The following is a 16,018-nucleotide window of genomic DNA, read 5'->3' on the forward strand; positions in this document are numbered from 1 at the left end:
GTTGTGGTGCAGCCAACTAGGAAAACAATTCTAAAATTCTCCCACACTTTTCACTGTTGCAGATATTTCACTGCTGAGGGTAAGCAGGGAAAAAAGAGTACATCATGGGTGTGGCTTCCACCTTGGTTCCTATGCTGCTTGCTTTTGTACCACTTTGGTCCCTGCACAAGTGATTGCCAAATGGTGTGGGCAATTTTCCTACAGTGGGGGAAGGAACAAAGCTGCTCTGCCACAGAACCTTTGGCAGAGGATTATGAAGTACCTCCAGGAAACTTTCCTGAGATCTCTCTGGAGGATTCCCATGAGATCTCAGTGTGCATCAACACCCTGTTCCACCATACTGATTAGCTACACAGAGAAATGTCCAGCACACAGAAACACAGCCAGCCTCCCATATTTCTATACCCTGAACCCACCTCCACACTATACAAGCCACAGCCATTTACCAGGCATCTCCTCTCCTGCTTCTTGCTCGCCAGAGACCAACTGCTGAGACTGGCTAGACACCTCTGGGGTGGTGAACAGTTCCTGGCTGCCTGCCCCACCGGGCAACCCTGGCGGGTGCTCCACATCATTGTCTAACTCCACCTCTTCATCAGTGACTTTGTGCTCTGGGTTAGGTCCTCTTTCCACCGCCTCCAGGCCCGCTAAAGTATCCACAGGGCTCTTGGTGGTGGAGGCAGGGTTGCCACCGAGGATAGCGTCCAGGTCCTTATAGAACCGGCAGGTCTTAAGTGTAGCACCGAAAGGACGGTTTGCCTCCCTCGCCTTATGGTATGCATGCCTCAGCTCCTTTATCTTCGCTCTGCACTGCAGTGTATCCTGATCCTAGCCCTTTTCGCACAAGCCTCATGAAATCTGCCCATAAGTATCAAAATTCCTATGGTTCAGGTGCAGCTGGGACTCCCCATATATTGATCCAACAGCTCAGCAGTGGTCCAAGCGGGAGATCGTTTGCTGCAATAACCTGCCATGGTTGCCTGGAAAGATGCAATGAGACCGCTCCACACCAAGCAAACAGGAAATGGAATTTCAAAAATTCCCAGGACTTCTAAGTGGGAGGGGAGGATGGTTGTTTACCTGGCTACAGAGTAATGGAGTTCAAACTGCTGACCAAAGCGGTCATGATAGGCACTGTGGGACACCTCCTGGAGGCCAATTAAAGTGATCAAATCAAATGTGGTGTCTACACTGGCACTTTGTCAACAAAAATTTTGTACAAAAGGCCTTATGTCTCTCATTGGGGTGGTTTTGTCACAAAAACAGGGCATTTTTGCCACCAAAAGTCGCATCACAGTGTTTACGCACTCACTGTTTTGTTGATGAAAGCAGCCCTTGGTCCACAAAACTTTGTAGTATAGACAAGACCTAAGAGTCAGAGCAAAGCCAGCTTGATTTTATAACTAGAACTGTCATTTTGTACAAGTCATCAAAGTTACCTCAGTCTTCAGAAACTCAGAAGAGAAGCAATGAGCCAAGTTCTGTAGTGGCAGTAGTTAAATGTCAGGTATTGGGTTGGTCAGAAAACAGGTGTAAGAGACAAAATAATGTAACCGGCTGAATACCAAATCAGTTCAGGTCTGAAAAAGAAGCAACTTACCCCATTTAGCATTCTGCAGGAAATCATTTCATCCCGATATAAATGGGCATAACTCATTGAAGTCAACAGTAGTAGCGCACACTTGTATCAGGGCTGAATCTGGACACAATAGAGCTGAGTATGGTTTGACATTAGGTTAAGCAAAGGCCCACTTTATCTTCACAGTCCTGTTTACTTTTCCTGCTAAGCCCCTCCCCACAACCTAATATGCAATTTACACTCATTTTTCCCATCTACAATGCCCAGTGGCTCCCAGTTAGACTACTCTCACACATTCATTTTCTGACCCACTAATGCCTGGTGTATAACTCACACCACCATTTAGTGCCATTGTTCAATTAGGCCAAAAGACTTCTAAGGGAGATGCACCCCTACACATTACAGGCTGAATTTGGCCAAATTCAGCTCAAGATGCTCCCCTACGTTTGAGGCTAGATGCCACTTGGAGGGTCTCAAACTCTCAGTCCTAATTAAAAGAGGAAACTGAGTGAGGTCTAGAAAATATTTATATAGTTTCTTCCTCTCAAATTTATGTCAGGATAATTAGCATCTGTGCAACAAGATAATAGACAGATGCACCATGGCAAACTTCCACTTGTGGCTTCCAGTCTTCTTCAAATTCAACCTTACTGAGCTAAAAGTGTTAAGAGCCAAGATAAACAGAACTTTAAATTTGAAGGAAAATGGCCATCCCAGACTCTAGGAATTACTAAGGAAGCCATGCTTACGTGTGGTATGAGTGACACATTGGTGGTTTGTAGAAAGAACCCCCTCCTATAAAACTCAAATATTTCAAAAATCTAAGAATTTAACTGACAGAATTATCAAAAAATTTCAGCCCTTCAACATATGTAAATCAGAAGCTAAATATACTTTAGCACATTTGGCTTTGCCCGTTCTATCACATCCTGTAAATGGCTGTGTGCATTAGAATCTCTGAAGAAGAAAAATTGCAAATAAGACAGAAGTTGTAGAAGAAAAATTGACATTTTATGTATACATTTATTGGAATTATTGATGAAAATAAAGATCCGGAGATGGTTAAACATATGTAACTCCTTACAAACACTATTGTGACCAAAAATTTAGTGCATATACATACACAGATCAAAATCAAGTGATCTTTCTCCTCTTCTGAAGAAGCAGCTCCAAAAATAGTAACCAAAGAGTCTTTGGTCTGACCATCTGAAGCATTTAAAATATTTGTATTTGTTTACATTTCTTTTAAAAGTATACGTGAAAATGCCTTCTCTTGAAATTCCTGTTAAGTATGATTTTTCCAACAGCTACAAGTAATTCAAACCCTTGTGATTATCTCCATTAAAGTGCCTCATTTTTAAATGATCCTGTGGTGGGACCTCCCCTCCTAGTAGTTAGATCCATACTCTCACCCCTTGCCTTGAGATGAAGACCCTTCCTACAACCAGAAATCACTCCAACACCATTATTAGTAGCAATCAATCAACTTTACGAGGAACAGTTCTATTCATTCTTAAACAGCCAGCGCCAATGCCCTCCCAGCACCAGGCCCTCAGGCATGGACCAGGACACCTCCTTTCCTTTAGGATCTGACTGATTTTCACATGTGGTGCACATAGTCTCTTGGAACTCAGACTCCTTTCGTACAACTTTAGTTATTGTTTATCTAAACCCAGAGCCCCAAGGTCACAGAGTACCAGTCGATAACATGCTGTAGATGGTAACCTACCTGACAATCACAAGCTTCTTGGTCACATATAAGGAGTAAAGAGACTATAAAAGTGCTCCTCCACTATTTCCCCCGATCATATCCTTATCTCTTTGTCTCAGCACCATCTAAGGAAAGGAGGCATTTAGGAGCTAGCTATAGTTCTCATGGGAGGGCTGGCGGTCTTTCTGACAAAAGACAGGCTAGTTCCTCACTTGGAGCAATGGTCTCCTAGAAGGGAGACATCTACTTAAAGTCAAATTTCCCCTGAACACCATCACTAAACTGTTTGGAATAGCTACTTGGGAAGGACACAGGCCCATTGTTCTTTTGTTCCACTTGTGTCTCAACGGAAGGAGAAGTAAGGTATGAATTTGTGAGACAGAGAGAGCACAAATCTTCATCTCCTCCCTGCCCTCAAAACAGGGACCGAGCCAAAAATTAGTGAGCCCATGCTCATAATGAAACCTCAAAACCTAAGCAGGACAGCAAATAGGCAGTAAAGTGATCAGTTAGACTGGAAAGGACAAAGGAAAGGTCAATAAAGGAAAAAAAAAGTTCTTACCGATAATTTCCTCTCTGCTAGCAGCGTCTCCCACAATTCTGGACATCTGGGCTGCTCTCCTGTCTCTGAAGCTCAAAGAGGCAGGTCTGCATTTTGGCACCGCACTGTCTGGCCACACCTTCTCTGCTCCAGTTTGCTGTCAGATAAATTATTCCCAAACTGTAAAACTTGCATAAGATCATTATTCACAAATATTCCAGAGATAACAAAATCATAGAAGATTAGGGTTGGAAGAGACCTCAGGAGGTCATCTAGTCCAACTCCCTGCTCAAAGCAGGACCTACCCCAACTAAATCAGCCCAGCCAGGGCTTTGTCAAGCCGGGCCTTAAAAACCTCTAAGGATGAAGATTCCACCACCTCCCTAGGTAACCCATTGCAGTGCTTCACCACCCTCCTAGTGAAATAGTTTTTCCTAATATCCAACCTAGACCTCCCCCACTGCAACTTGAGACCATTACTCCTTGTTCTTTCATCTGCCACCATTAAGAACAGCCTACCACCTTCCTCTTTGGAACCCCCCTTCAGATAGTTGAAGGTTGCTATCAAACTATGTACTTTAGACCAAGCAAGACAATCATGTGGTAACGATTCCATTTAATATCTGATCCTTGACTCATGAGCCATCCAAGGTGGGTAGAATTGTGAGAGATGCTGCTATCTCAAAGGAAATTATCACTAAGAAATTTTCCATTCTGAAACCCAGTGTCTCCCACAATTCTGGATGTTTGGGAAGTAGCAAGCAGTGAACAGGGAGGGTCATGAAACAAAAAAAATTGGTAAGAAAGAAGTACCCCCCTTTTTGTGAGCTCACTCAAAAGTTTGTATTATTTCTAGGCTACTGTTTGCAGAACCTTCCTGCCAAAGGAGGCCACTACTTTAGATAGAAGGTTCACCTTGTAGTGCTTAATGAAGGTATTAGCTGTACACCAAGATGCCACTTTGCAAATTTCCAAAGTGGACACCACTTGCTCGTTCCACTCATGAAGCTGCTAAGGATCTCATGAAGTGCACCTTGATCCCTTCTGGGACAGGAGCCTCTAATGATGTGTACGCTTCGACAATTCCTAGTCTAATCCACCTAGCAATGGAAGACTTAGAAGCTCTGAGCCACTTGCATATCAGGTGGAAGGACAAAAATAGGGAGCCCAATCTTCTTGTGTATTCTGTATGCCTGAGATAGACTTTAAACGCTCTTCTGACATCTAAGGTATGCTGTGCCTTTTCAGTTGGATGTTATGGTTTTGGACAGAATGAAGGAAGCATACAATGAGAGAAGCATGGAAGGAGAAATTTACTGTAAGAAGAAAGCATTCTGGTATCTTGAGCATCACCTTGTCCTCATATAACATGCAGTAAGACTCCTGTATAGATAAGACTATTAGCTCTGACAGATGCAATGGCTACTAAGAAACAAGTCTTAATGGAAAAATAATTTGTTGACACTGATGTCAGAGGCTCAACGGGCTCTGTGTATGTCTTCTTAGGGAAAGTCTAGAATGGTTGGATTTCCAGGATTTCTGGGATTTGCATTGTGTTCTTGGCACCAGTTGTTGAATCTGTGCTAGAGAGAGGAGTATGCTTTTAGAGTCAATACTCTCCACAGTTTTTCCTTGGGGAATCTGTTGTTTCTTCACTGGTACCTATGCAATGACAATGAGTGAAAGGAATCCACCTGTCTGAAGGCCGGTCTATATTCTCTCTTACTGGGGAAGGGAGAGACTGTTTGGATATTGCTGCATTGTTAGCCACCAACTTAGCCAGCTTTTTTCCGAAACAAAAGGAGCCTGTAAACTTGTCCAACCATAGGACCTGCTTAGAGTATCTGCCTTCCAGGGTAAAAGCCAGCCATAGGTGACGCTTGGCTATTGAGCTGGAAGCCATGGCTCAGGCTGAGAACTTCATTGCCTCCCTCATCAGCTACAAACACTGTTACTAGGAAGTTTTTCTTTAAAGTGGAGACAAAGTCAGGGTGATCTCTGTCCTTGAGGGCTTTGAGATCTTCCAGACAGGAAAGAGATACTCCTGCAAAGCAAGTAGCTGTTAGGGATGCTCAGAGGGTGGCAGAAGAGACTTAAAACCCTTCTTGAGAGTGGCTTCCACAGGGTAAAACTCCCCTTCTGAGGAAATAGCCATATCTGATGTTACAGCAGTGTCAATATTTGGTGTCTCAGCAATAGAGCCCTTTGGTTCTTGAATGTTATCAAGCCTGAGGTGATTCTTGTTCACTCTGAGGTGTGCTCACTGGCACCTGCTCAGGGTTCAGAACCAGACAGCTCACCTTCCTCAATGGAAGAGGAGTCAAAGGACTCATATCTCCTGTGTTTTTGTGATTCCCCTACCCCCCTCTTTTTAGCCTTTTTAGATTTTTTCATCTTTTTAGAGCACTTTGGGAGTGTAGAAGCTTTGCTGAGGCTTTAGTGAGGCCTTTTGCAGCTTTCCCTCCTTACGGCCCAGAATCCTCTTGAGAAATCTGTCTCAGAATCCTTCCCACTGGGTCCCATTCCCTCTGTGAAGGTGGGTGGGGAACTCACCATCAGAGCCTTCTTGGTTGGCCTAGGAGGGAGGGGGGCTGATTAGAAGCCCTGCTTTTTGCCCCAGGGCACTCAGGACCCACTTTAAGACTGGCAGAAATCAGGGAGGGGAGTGTTGGCCCTGCAAACATCCCCTCTTTGTTGTGAGGGGGTCCCCTGGGACTTGCCTGCTGAGTCAAGTGGTCAGGGTCTTTTGGAGCCTCTCTCTTCTCTGCACTAGGGTTCCTGGTCCATTTTTCCCCCATTGGAATCTCAGCTGCCTTGATGGGTAGGGGACCCCACCTGCCTATCAGACTCATAGCTCTGGGACCTCACAGAGTTAGGGACAGAAGAAGGCTGGGTGCAAGCTGGGCACAACTTACCATCTGCCAAGCCTGGGAAGGCTGCGTAACACATAGAGAACAGCTTGGATTGGACCCAGTGCTTTCTTTGCTTTGCCATGCCTGTAAGGGCTCCAAGGCAGCATGGCCAGACAGCCCATCACCAAGCTGCTGATCTGCTTCCATGAGGTGCAGAGAGAGGAGATGAGCTACCAAGACAGCCAGAATTCCTTGAGACACTGGGCTGCAGAAAGCTATTTTTAATCTAGCCCAGTTATGGAGGGGCCAAGTCCTGAAGAAACCAGAGAAGAGGAGCCAGACAGGACTAGGCCTCCTCAGAGGGGTCCTTTGAGATAAGCTATGAGTTGGCTGGGGGGAAGGAGGAGGGAGGGGTAAAGGCATCACCAGTGTAATTTAAGTGGACTCACTTTGTTCCTGTGTGAATGGATGGGAGCCCTCGCAACATTAGTGACTTTCTGTTAATATTGCTGAAAAATGAAGGCAGAGGAGGTGTCTTTCAAGAAGAAAATTAATGATCATGTAATGTATATGGAATCGAACAAAAAAAGGAAAGCAAAGTTTTAACACAATAAAATATGAACACTTGCAATGCTTTCTGGACAGCACAGAAAACTGGGAAACAGAGCTAGAAGTTTGGATTGACAAAGAAAGTAAATAGTTTGTCAGAAAGAAGAACCTGCCCCATGTTAAATCTATTTATGGATATAACTGACCACATTTCATCTGAAGGCAAAAGAAAAAGTTGTGGCCAACTTCAAAAGGAAACTGAACAAAAGTATCTGTAATGATTAATGAATTAACATCACTGAGTAAATGAGCTATTCTGAATGTTTGCCCAGAGGCAGTGGTAGGAGAGTTTCCAGAACCATTGTCATTTTTCCTGGAACTCCTTTGCCTTTAAGGACTCCACAGCTGCAAGAATTGTGAGAGCACTTCAGCACTGTCAATTTCACAACTGATTTTCTGAAGAATTCCTCCTGAATTGGATTTTATTGGTTTCAGCTGGAGAATCTATTCCACCCAGCTAGGAAATGTCACATGGCTACTAAGCTACTGCTCAATATTTTTTGGATTGATACTATTGGAGATTAAAATTTGCTGTAAGAAAATCACTTGGGGCCAAATGTTGACCTCGTAGGCATGCACATAGCTTCCATAGAGCCAATGCAGAATTATTTAGCCTTTGAAGCTTCTTATAGAATGCAGTTTAAGGAGCCTAGAAATCTTGCATTAGAATAGGGAGTTCACAATAGTAGTGGTCCCCATTATCATTAACACAGTTTTAGTGCCATTCCAGCAGGAAACACAGAATAAATCTCTTCCATTTTATGTTGAAAACAAAAGCATTCAGCTTTGTTTATTATTTCTATAGTTCTAATATATTCTGTATCAACTGTTAGGAGTCAAAAATTCTGTCCTGTCAACAGGTTTCAGAGGAACAGCCGTGTTAGTCTGTATTCGCAAAAAGAAAAGGAGTACTTGTGGCACCTTAGAGACTAACCAATTTATTTGAGCATGAGCTTTCGTGAGCTACAGCTCACTTCATCAGATGTTTACCGTGGAAACTGCAGCAGACTTTATATACACACAGAAATCATGAAACAATACCTCCTCCCACCCCACTGTCCTGCTGGTAATAGCTTATCTAAAGTGATCAACAGGTGGGCCATTTCCAGCACAAATCCAGGTTTTCTCACCCTCCACCCCCCCCACACAAATTCACTCTCCTGCTGGTGCTAGCCCATCCAAAGTGACAACTCTTTACATAATCAAGTCGGGCTATTTCCTGCATAGATCAAGGTTTTCTCACATCCCCCCCACCCCCATACACACACAAACTCACTCTCCTGCTGGTAATAGCTCATCTAAACTGACCATTCTCCAGGTTTAAATCCAAGTTAAACCAGAACATCTGGGGGGGGGGGGGTAGGAAAAAACAAGAGGAAACAGGCTACCTTGCATAATGACTTAGCCACTCCCAGTCTCTATTTAAGCCTAAATTAATAGTATCCAATTTGCAAATGAATTCCAATTCAGCAGTTTCTCGCTGGAGTCTGGATTTGAAGTTTTTTTGTTTTAAGATAGCGACCTTCATGTCTGTGATTGCGTGACCAGAGAGATTGAAGTATTCTCCGACTGGTTTATGAATGTTATAATTCTTGACATCTGATTTGTGTCCATTTATTCTTTTACGTAGAGACTGTCCAGTTTGACCAATGTACATGGCAGAGGGGCATTGCTGGCACATGATGGCATAGATCACATTGGTGGATGTGCAGGTGAACGAGCCTCTGATAGTGTGGCTGATGTTATTAGGCCCTGTGATGGTGTCCCCTGAATAGATATGTGGGCACAATTGGCAACGGGCTTTGTTGCAAGGATAAGTTCCTGGGTTAGTGGTTCTGTTGTGTGGTATGTGGTTGTTGGTGAGTATTTGCTTCAGGTTGCGGGGCTGTCTGTAGGCAAGGACTGGCCTGTCTCCCAAGACTTGTGAGAGTGACTTATCCTTGCAACAAAGCCCGTTGCCAATTGTGCCCACATATCTATTCAGGGGACACCATCACAGGGCCTAATAACATCAGCCACACTATCAGAGGCTCGTTCACCTGCACATCCACCAATGTGATCTATGCCATCATGTGCCAGCAATGCCCCTCTGCCATGTACATTGGTCAAACTGGACAGTCTCTACGTAAAAGAATAAATGGACACAAATCAGATGTCAAGAATTATAACATTCATAAACCAGTCGGAGAACACTTCAATCTCTCTGGTCACGCAATCACAGACATGAAGGTCGCTATCTTAAAACAAAAAAACTTCAAATCCAGACTCCAGCGAGAAACTGCTGAATTGGAATTCATTTGCAAATTGGATACTATTAATTTAGGCTTAAATAGAGACTGGGAGTGGCTAAGTCATTATGCAAGGTAGCCTGTTTCCTCTTGTTTTTTCCTACCCCCCCCCCCCAGATGTTCTGGTTTAACTTGGATTTAAACCTGGAGAATGGTCAGTTTAGATGAGCTATTACCAGCAGGAGAGTGAGTTTGTGTGTGTATGGGGGTGGGGGGGATGTGAGAAAACCTTGATCTATGCAGGAAATAGCCCGACTTGATTATGTAAAGAGTTGTCACTTTGGATGGGCTAGCACCAGCAGGAGAGTGAATTTGTGTGGGGGGGTGGAGGGTGAGAAAACCTGGATTTGCGCTGGAAATGGCCCACCTGTTGATCACTTTAGATAAGCTATTACCAGCAGGACAGTGGGGTGGGAGGAGGTATTGTTTCATGATTTCTGTGTGTATATAAAGTCTGCTGCAGTTTCCACGGTAAACATCTGATGAAGTGAGCTGTAGCTCACGAAAGCTCATGCTCAAATAAATTGGTTAGTCTCTAAGGTGCCACAAGTACTCCTTTTCTTTTTGTCCTGTCAACAATGAGTTAACTACATATAACACTTCTTCATTCAAAACTAAGCAGGAGAAGATGTAGCTTCGATCCCCCATCTTGAACTTGGCCACCCTCTGACCATGTGTCTCTGTCACTCGCCACTCAGCATCAGCCCCTTTCATTGGCTGCAGCCACGTCAGGACAGAGGGGTCAGTATACACCGCAAAGCACCACCTAAATAGATAGGGCTGCAGCTTTTTAAGGGTCTGTCCGATGGCCAGGCATTTCTTCGTTATGGCCATGTAATTCTGCTCCTGGGGCAGCAGTTTCTTGCTTGGGCATCCAATGGGGTGTCTCCCCCACCCTTGCATCAACCTGCGTTAGCACCGTGCCCAGCCCTGCATCTGAGGTGTCAGTGAACACTGAAAAGGGCTTGGCACTGTCCGGGTTTACCAGATTTACCAGGCCCTTGATTAGAGCCTCCTTCAGTGCACACACAGAGAGCCCTCTGGCACTGCTCGGTCCAGACCACCTTGTCTGGCTTCTCCTTCTTACATAGCTCAGTGATGGGAGTAGCTAGGGGGCTAAAGTGGGGTACAAACCCCCAGTAGTACCCCACCATCACGATAAAGGCCTGGACCTGTTTCTTGGTCTGGAGAAAGGGCCAAGCTCTGATCCTCTTCACCAGCCCGTTGGACTGAGGCTGATATGCAGAGGTCCAAGTGGGCCAGACCCCACATTTCTCCCACAAGCCCAGGAGCAGGGCTGACATGACAGTGGACCCCTGGTCTGTAAGGACCTCACTGGGGACCCCTGCTCTGCTGAAGATGGTCAGCAGCATGTCTGCCAGTGTGTCTGCCTCGGTGAAGGTCAAAGCCACCACCTCTGGGTAGTGGGTGGTAAAATCCATCACCATCAGGATGTATTTCTTCCCTGCACGGGTCGCCTTGCTGAGGGGCCCCACTATGATGGGCAGGGGTCTCAAGGGAGCTTCACTCTTATCCTGGGCCTTCCCCACCCTCTGGCAGGGGTCGCAAGACCTGCAGTACGGCTGGGCTGTGTCACAGACTCCGGGCCATAAAAAGTTCTGCAGCAGCTGCTGCCTGGGGCATTGGATCCCCTGGTGTCCTGAGAGAGGGACATCGTGGGCCAGGTACAGTAGCCTGCAGTGATACTTCTGGGGCACCACCAGCTGGCTCCTGATCCCCCACAGTTCTGCTTCCCCTTGGGGAGTCCATTCCCAGTACAAGAGTCCCTTCTCCCACAGGAATCTGTCCCAGCACCCTTCCCCAAGGGGGTTTGCAGCACTGTGGCCAGCAAGTTCCCTCAGCTCCTCGGTCTGGGATTCAGCTGCTGGGGAAGGGAGTGGGACCTGTTTCCTCTCGTTGGCTGGGCCAGGGGTCACAGCCCCGCTGAGCCCTGTGTTTTACTGACTGGCTATGAGTCACGTCTGACTGCGAAGGAGTGGAACAGATATCCACTCCTGATCACTGAATTCTGCTGACCTCAAAATTACCCACATGCCTCTGTTGTGATGCTTTACAGAAGCAGCTCAATCCTGCCTCCAGATGCTAAGCTTCAGTAAAGACAGAAGCATTTGTGTTTCCTTCTTTCTCACGACAGAAGCTTCAAAGTGTTGAAGAAGCTACATGAAGGCCCTTGCTACAGGCAAGTGCTGAGAATGGAAATAGAAATTCATTCAATTTGACATCCCAAGATTTCCCTTGAGACAAGAACTCAGTGAGGAGTGCAACGTATGCATAAGGCCCTGCTGCAGGAATGTCAGTGCTAGTATCAAGGAAGGGGTAATGGTGTAGGTATTTTTGTTATACTTATTGCCACCTGGTGGCCAATGTAAGAATAGCTATTTACTGTTAGAAGCCCTAAGATTGTATAGAGCATGCTCCAGCTAGTTGTTGGGGGAGCGTATGGGAGTGAGAGGTTTTTTCAAGGAGGTTCCGAAGTTGTCTAAGTGTACCAGACTAAAAGATCTATTTCAGTTCAAATCTCTTTTGGGTCTCCATATATTACACTGGTGACAAAGAAACTGAAAATCACCCGCAGCAAGTTTTACACACTTTGTTAGAAAGTAACTTTTTATTGCAAAGAAAGTAAGTTTTTTATTGCCTGCAAATGTAAAGATGAAAAGTATGATGCAGAGCAGGAGGATGGGATTCAGCACTCAGAAAGAGACTCTTCACTGCAAATTCTATAGAGGATGACAACAAGAAACATGCCATTTTATTGAGCATTTGTGGAGCAAAAACATAATTTAATTAGAAGTTTAGTGGCACTGGAAAAGCCCAGAGCCAAATCCATTGAGGAGCTGGTAAAGCTGTCACACCATCATAATCCCATCAGAGATTGTTCAGTGTTGTAAATTTAATCGTTTCTCCTGCCAACCTGGAATGTCTGTGTCAAGTTTTTGTAGCAGAACTGCATCGTTTATCAGAGCATGGTGGGTTTGGAGATACATTAAATACTGTGATTTGGTATAGACTTGTCTGTGGTATCTATGATGAAACAATTCAGAGATGTTTGTTGACGGAGTCCACCTTAGATTTAAAAAAAACCTCTCCGAACAGCACAAGGCATGGAAGTAGCTGCACAGCATGCTTTGGATTTACAGAGAAGCACTATGTGGCACATAGATAGCTAAAAAGTCTTGGGCATCATGCGCAAATTGTCCAGCATTCCACACGAAGGAAATGAATCTTTAAATAAACAGAGGTATCTCCTTAAGAACCTGCTTTAAATGTGGGGAGAAACAGGACCATATCTCCTGCTCATACAGAGATATGGAGAGCTGGGTGTGCTGGAAACGAGGTCATCCTGCAAAAACATGCTGTTAAAAACAGACACATGGAAGGGAAAGTGTGGATCACAAGAAGGAGGCTCCTCATATTTCAGAAGAGGAAGAGGAGCCAGCAGCTGAGGTTTCTGAGTGAATCATAGAATCATAGATAAGGCTTTCACCTTATCAGCTTATGGCTACGAATTTCATTATAAACCTGGAAAACCATTGGGTAATGTGAATGCGCTAAGTAGCATTTACCAGATAGCCCCCACACAAGGTACCTCAGCCTACAGAAACCATCCTGCTTATTGAACTACTGTCCATTTCTCTAACCAACATAGCACAGATAAAAAGAGAGACAGAGAGAGACCCATTATTGTCTCACGTGCAGAGAATGGTTACAAATGGCTAGACAGAGAGGGTAAGTACAGAATTCCAATCTTGTTACTCCCAAAAGGAGTCTTTAAGTCTACAGGATGAATGTTTGGTGATCGTACCTCCAGTAAGTAGACCGGTGGTGCAAAAGCTATTACATAAAGTGCATCCTGGCCTTGTGTGCATGAAGGGGCTCACATGCAGTTATGCATGGTAGCCAGGAATGGATCAGGAAATCGAGGCTGTTGTGTAACATTGTGTGGTTTACTAATCTATCCATGATGCTGCACCAAAAGTTCTTTTGAACCCATGGGAATGCCCTCAGCAACCCTGAACGACGCTTCATGTATGTTGGGTTGGTCCACTTATGGGGGAAATGTTTTTAATAATAATTGATGCTCATTCAAAATGGACTGAGACACACATAATGCCCTCCTCTACAGCCAGGGCTAAAATTGATTAACTTTGACTTACCTTTTCTATTCTTGGATTGCCTGAGACAGTGGTGAGTGACAACAGTCCCAGTTCACTGGTGTTGTGTTTCAGGAAATTATGAAAAAAAGCCAGGATCAGACACATAAGAACTGCACTAGACCACCCTTCTTCAAATGGCCTAGTGGAGAAGTTTGTGCAAATCTTAAAAGAGAAAATGAAGAAGATGTTATATGCTAACATAGAAGCTAAACTGGCCGGGCTTCTTTTCCAGTATTGCATGACCCACACTAGCAAGTCACCTGCAGAACTCTTAATGAGAAGGAAACTAAGAACTCTCTACATCCTAATGAAGCTGCTAAGGTGAGGGAAAAGCAGGCAGTACAAAAGTTATATTACAATGTACTAGCATCACCAAGAACATTAGGTGTAGGTAATGAAGCATATGCTCTTAATTTTTGCAATGGCCCTCGCTGGTTATCAGGTTGCATCATAGCACAGAAGGTACCACTTTCTTGGGTGTTTGATTTACCATATGGAAAGCACAGTTGTAGACATCACAATCAGGTGTTAGAGTCATTATGTTAGACCTGAAGCAGGGGCCTCCCTATAGGATGGGGGAGCAGGCAGATACCAGACACAGTGTTGGTTTATAATACTTTAAGTACTCTTTATTGCTTACAAAATAAAACCTCATTCACTCCACATTCGTACCCCAAACGTACTACACCAGAGTCTGCAGATCAGAATGAAGTCCCGATGGCCAGTCAAGGTTCAGTCGGATCAGATCAGGTGTGGGGAGCTGGAAGAAAGACCACATCTATATCCAAACAGGGCTCTGGGTTGTTGAAAGACTCCAAACTGCAAATGTGTGAAGCCTCCATTTACAATCCACTTCATGGCATCATTAGTCTTTTGTCTCTGTTGTCTGGACCTTTCACCCACAACTCCAAGGAGACAGTTCCAGGCTGGCCGCCATGATCCAAGGCATGCCATTTCCTCCAGTTCTTATACATTTTTTATAGCAGTCCAGCTGGTGTTGTTTCCTTATCTGCTGATTCTTTATATATTTCCCAGGGACATAAAGTTGTTTTGTACAAATATTTCTTGACTGCTTGAAACCTTAAGTTCTCACTTCCGTTGCAACACGCAACGCACATACTCATGTCACGCACACTCCATCCACACTAGGCCACAGCAGGGACCTTTGACCATTCAGAGAACTTCCTACAGTTCTGACTGGACTTTCTCTGCCCTGTGTTGATTGACAGTTGGCTCCAAACCTTTCCCTCCCTCACAGTCTCTTCACCTCAGCTTCATTCCACCCCTGCACCTCTTACCCTCTTCTCCCCTTCCCTTCATTATCCCCCCTCCCTTTACTTTTCTGTCTAACCTCCACACACCCCCAAAAAGGAACTAATGTAACATTTGCTGCCATCACTTGGTTCACTCTGCTGGTGTGTTATATCCCTTCTTCCTCCCGCTCCTTGCGTCGGTCTTGCCTATTTAGACTGTAAGCTCTTCAGGGCAGGGACTATCTACTACTGTATGTTGGTACAATGTGCCTAGCACAATGGGGCCCTGTTCTTGGTTGGTCCTTAGGCACTACCATAACACACTTGATTACGAAATGTTAAACAGCATCAATAAGTAAATAGCATGGGCCAGAGCCTCAATAAATGTAAAATGATAAAATTCCTCTGATTTCAGTGAAGCCCTGCCAGTTTATGTTTACAGTTTGCTTAGGATCTGCCCTCTATTCCTATCCTATTTTTAAAAGCTTTACAAATATTTGAGTAATTTCTGATAGGAAGAGATGTCTTTTAAAAGAATAACGCTCCCCACAGCACTATAATCATAGGGAATGGAGAGTGTGAATTAAAGAACAGAATTAAGGGCCATCTGAATGACATATTCAAACTTGATTTTTCCCTGTCAAATCAGAAATGGAAGTATATGGCATATATATATGGAAAGGTAATTTTTTCCTCAATATGCAAGAAAGTCTCAAGTTTTATCGATAACCTCAAAGACACAAGTTATTAACAGTCTCCTTATAGGTAGTATACAAGCAAACAAATGTATGAATTTCCTAGAATGCTCTTAATTTACATTAACTCAACTGCTAATATTTTATCTGCTTGCACTTTAGGATGCCTTTCTTAGGATAGGTTTCAGAGTAACAGCCGTGTTAGTCTGTATTTGCAAAAAGAAAAGGAGTACTTGTGGCACCTTAGAGACTAACCAATTTATTTGAGCATAAGCTTTCGTGAGCTACAGCTCACTTCATCGGATGCATACT

This window comes from Lepidochelys kempii, chromosome 3 (assembly GCF_965140265.1).
Source record: "Lepidochelys kempii isolate rLepKem1 chromosome 3, rLepKem1.hap2, whole genome shotgun sequence".
In the NCBI taxonomy this organism is placed as follows: Eukaryota; Metazoa; Chordata; order Testudines; family Cheloniidae; genus Lepidochelys; species Lepidochelys kempii.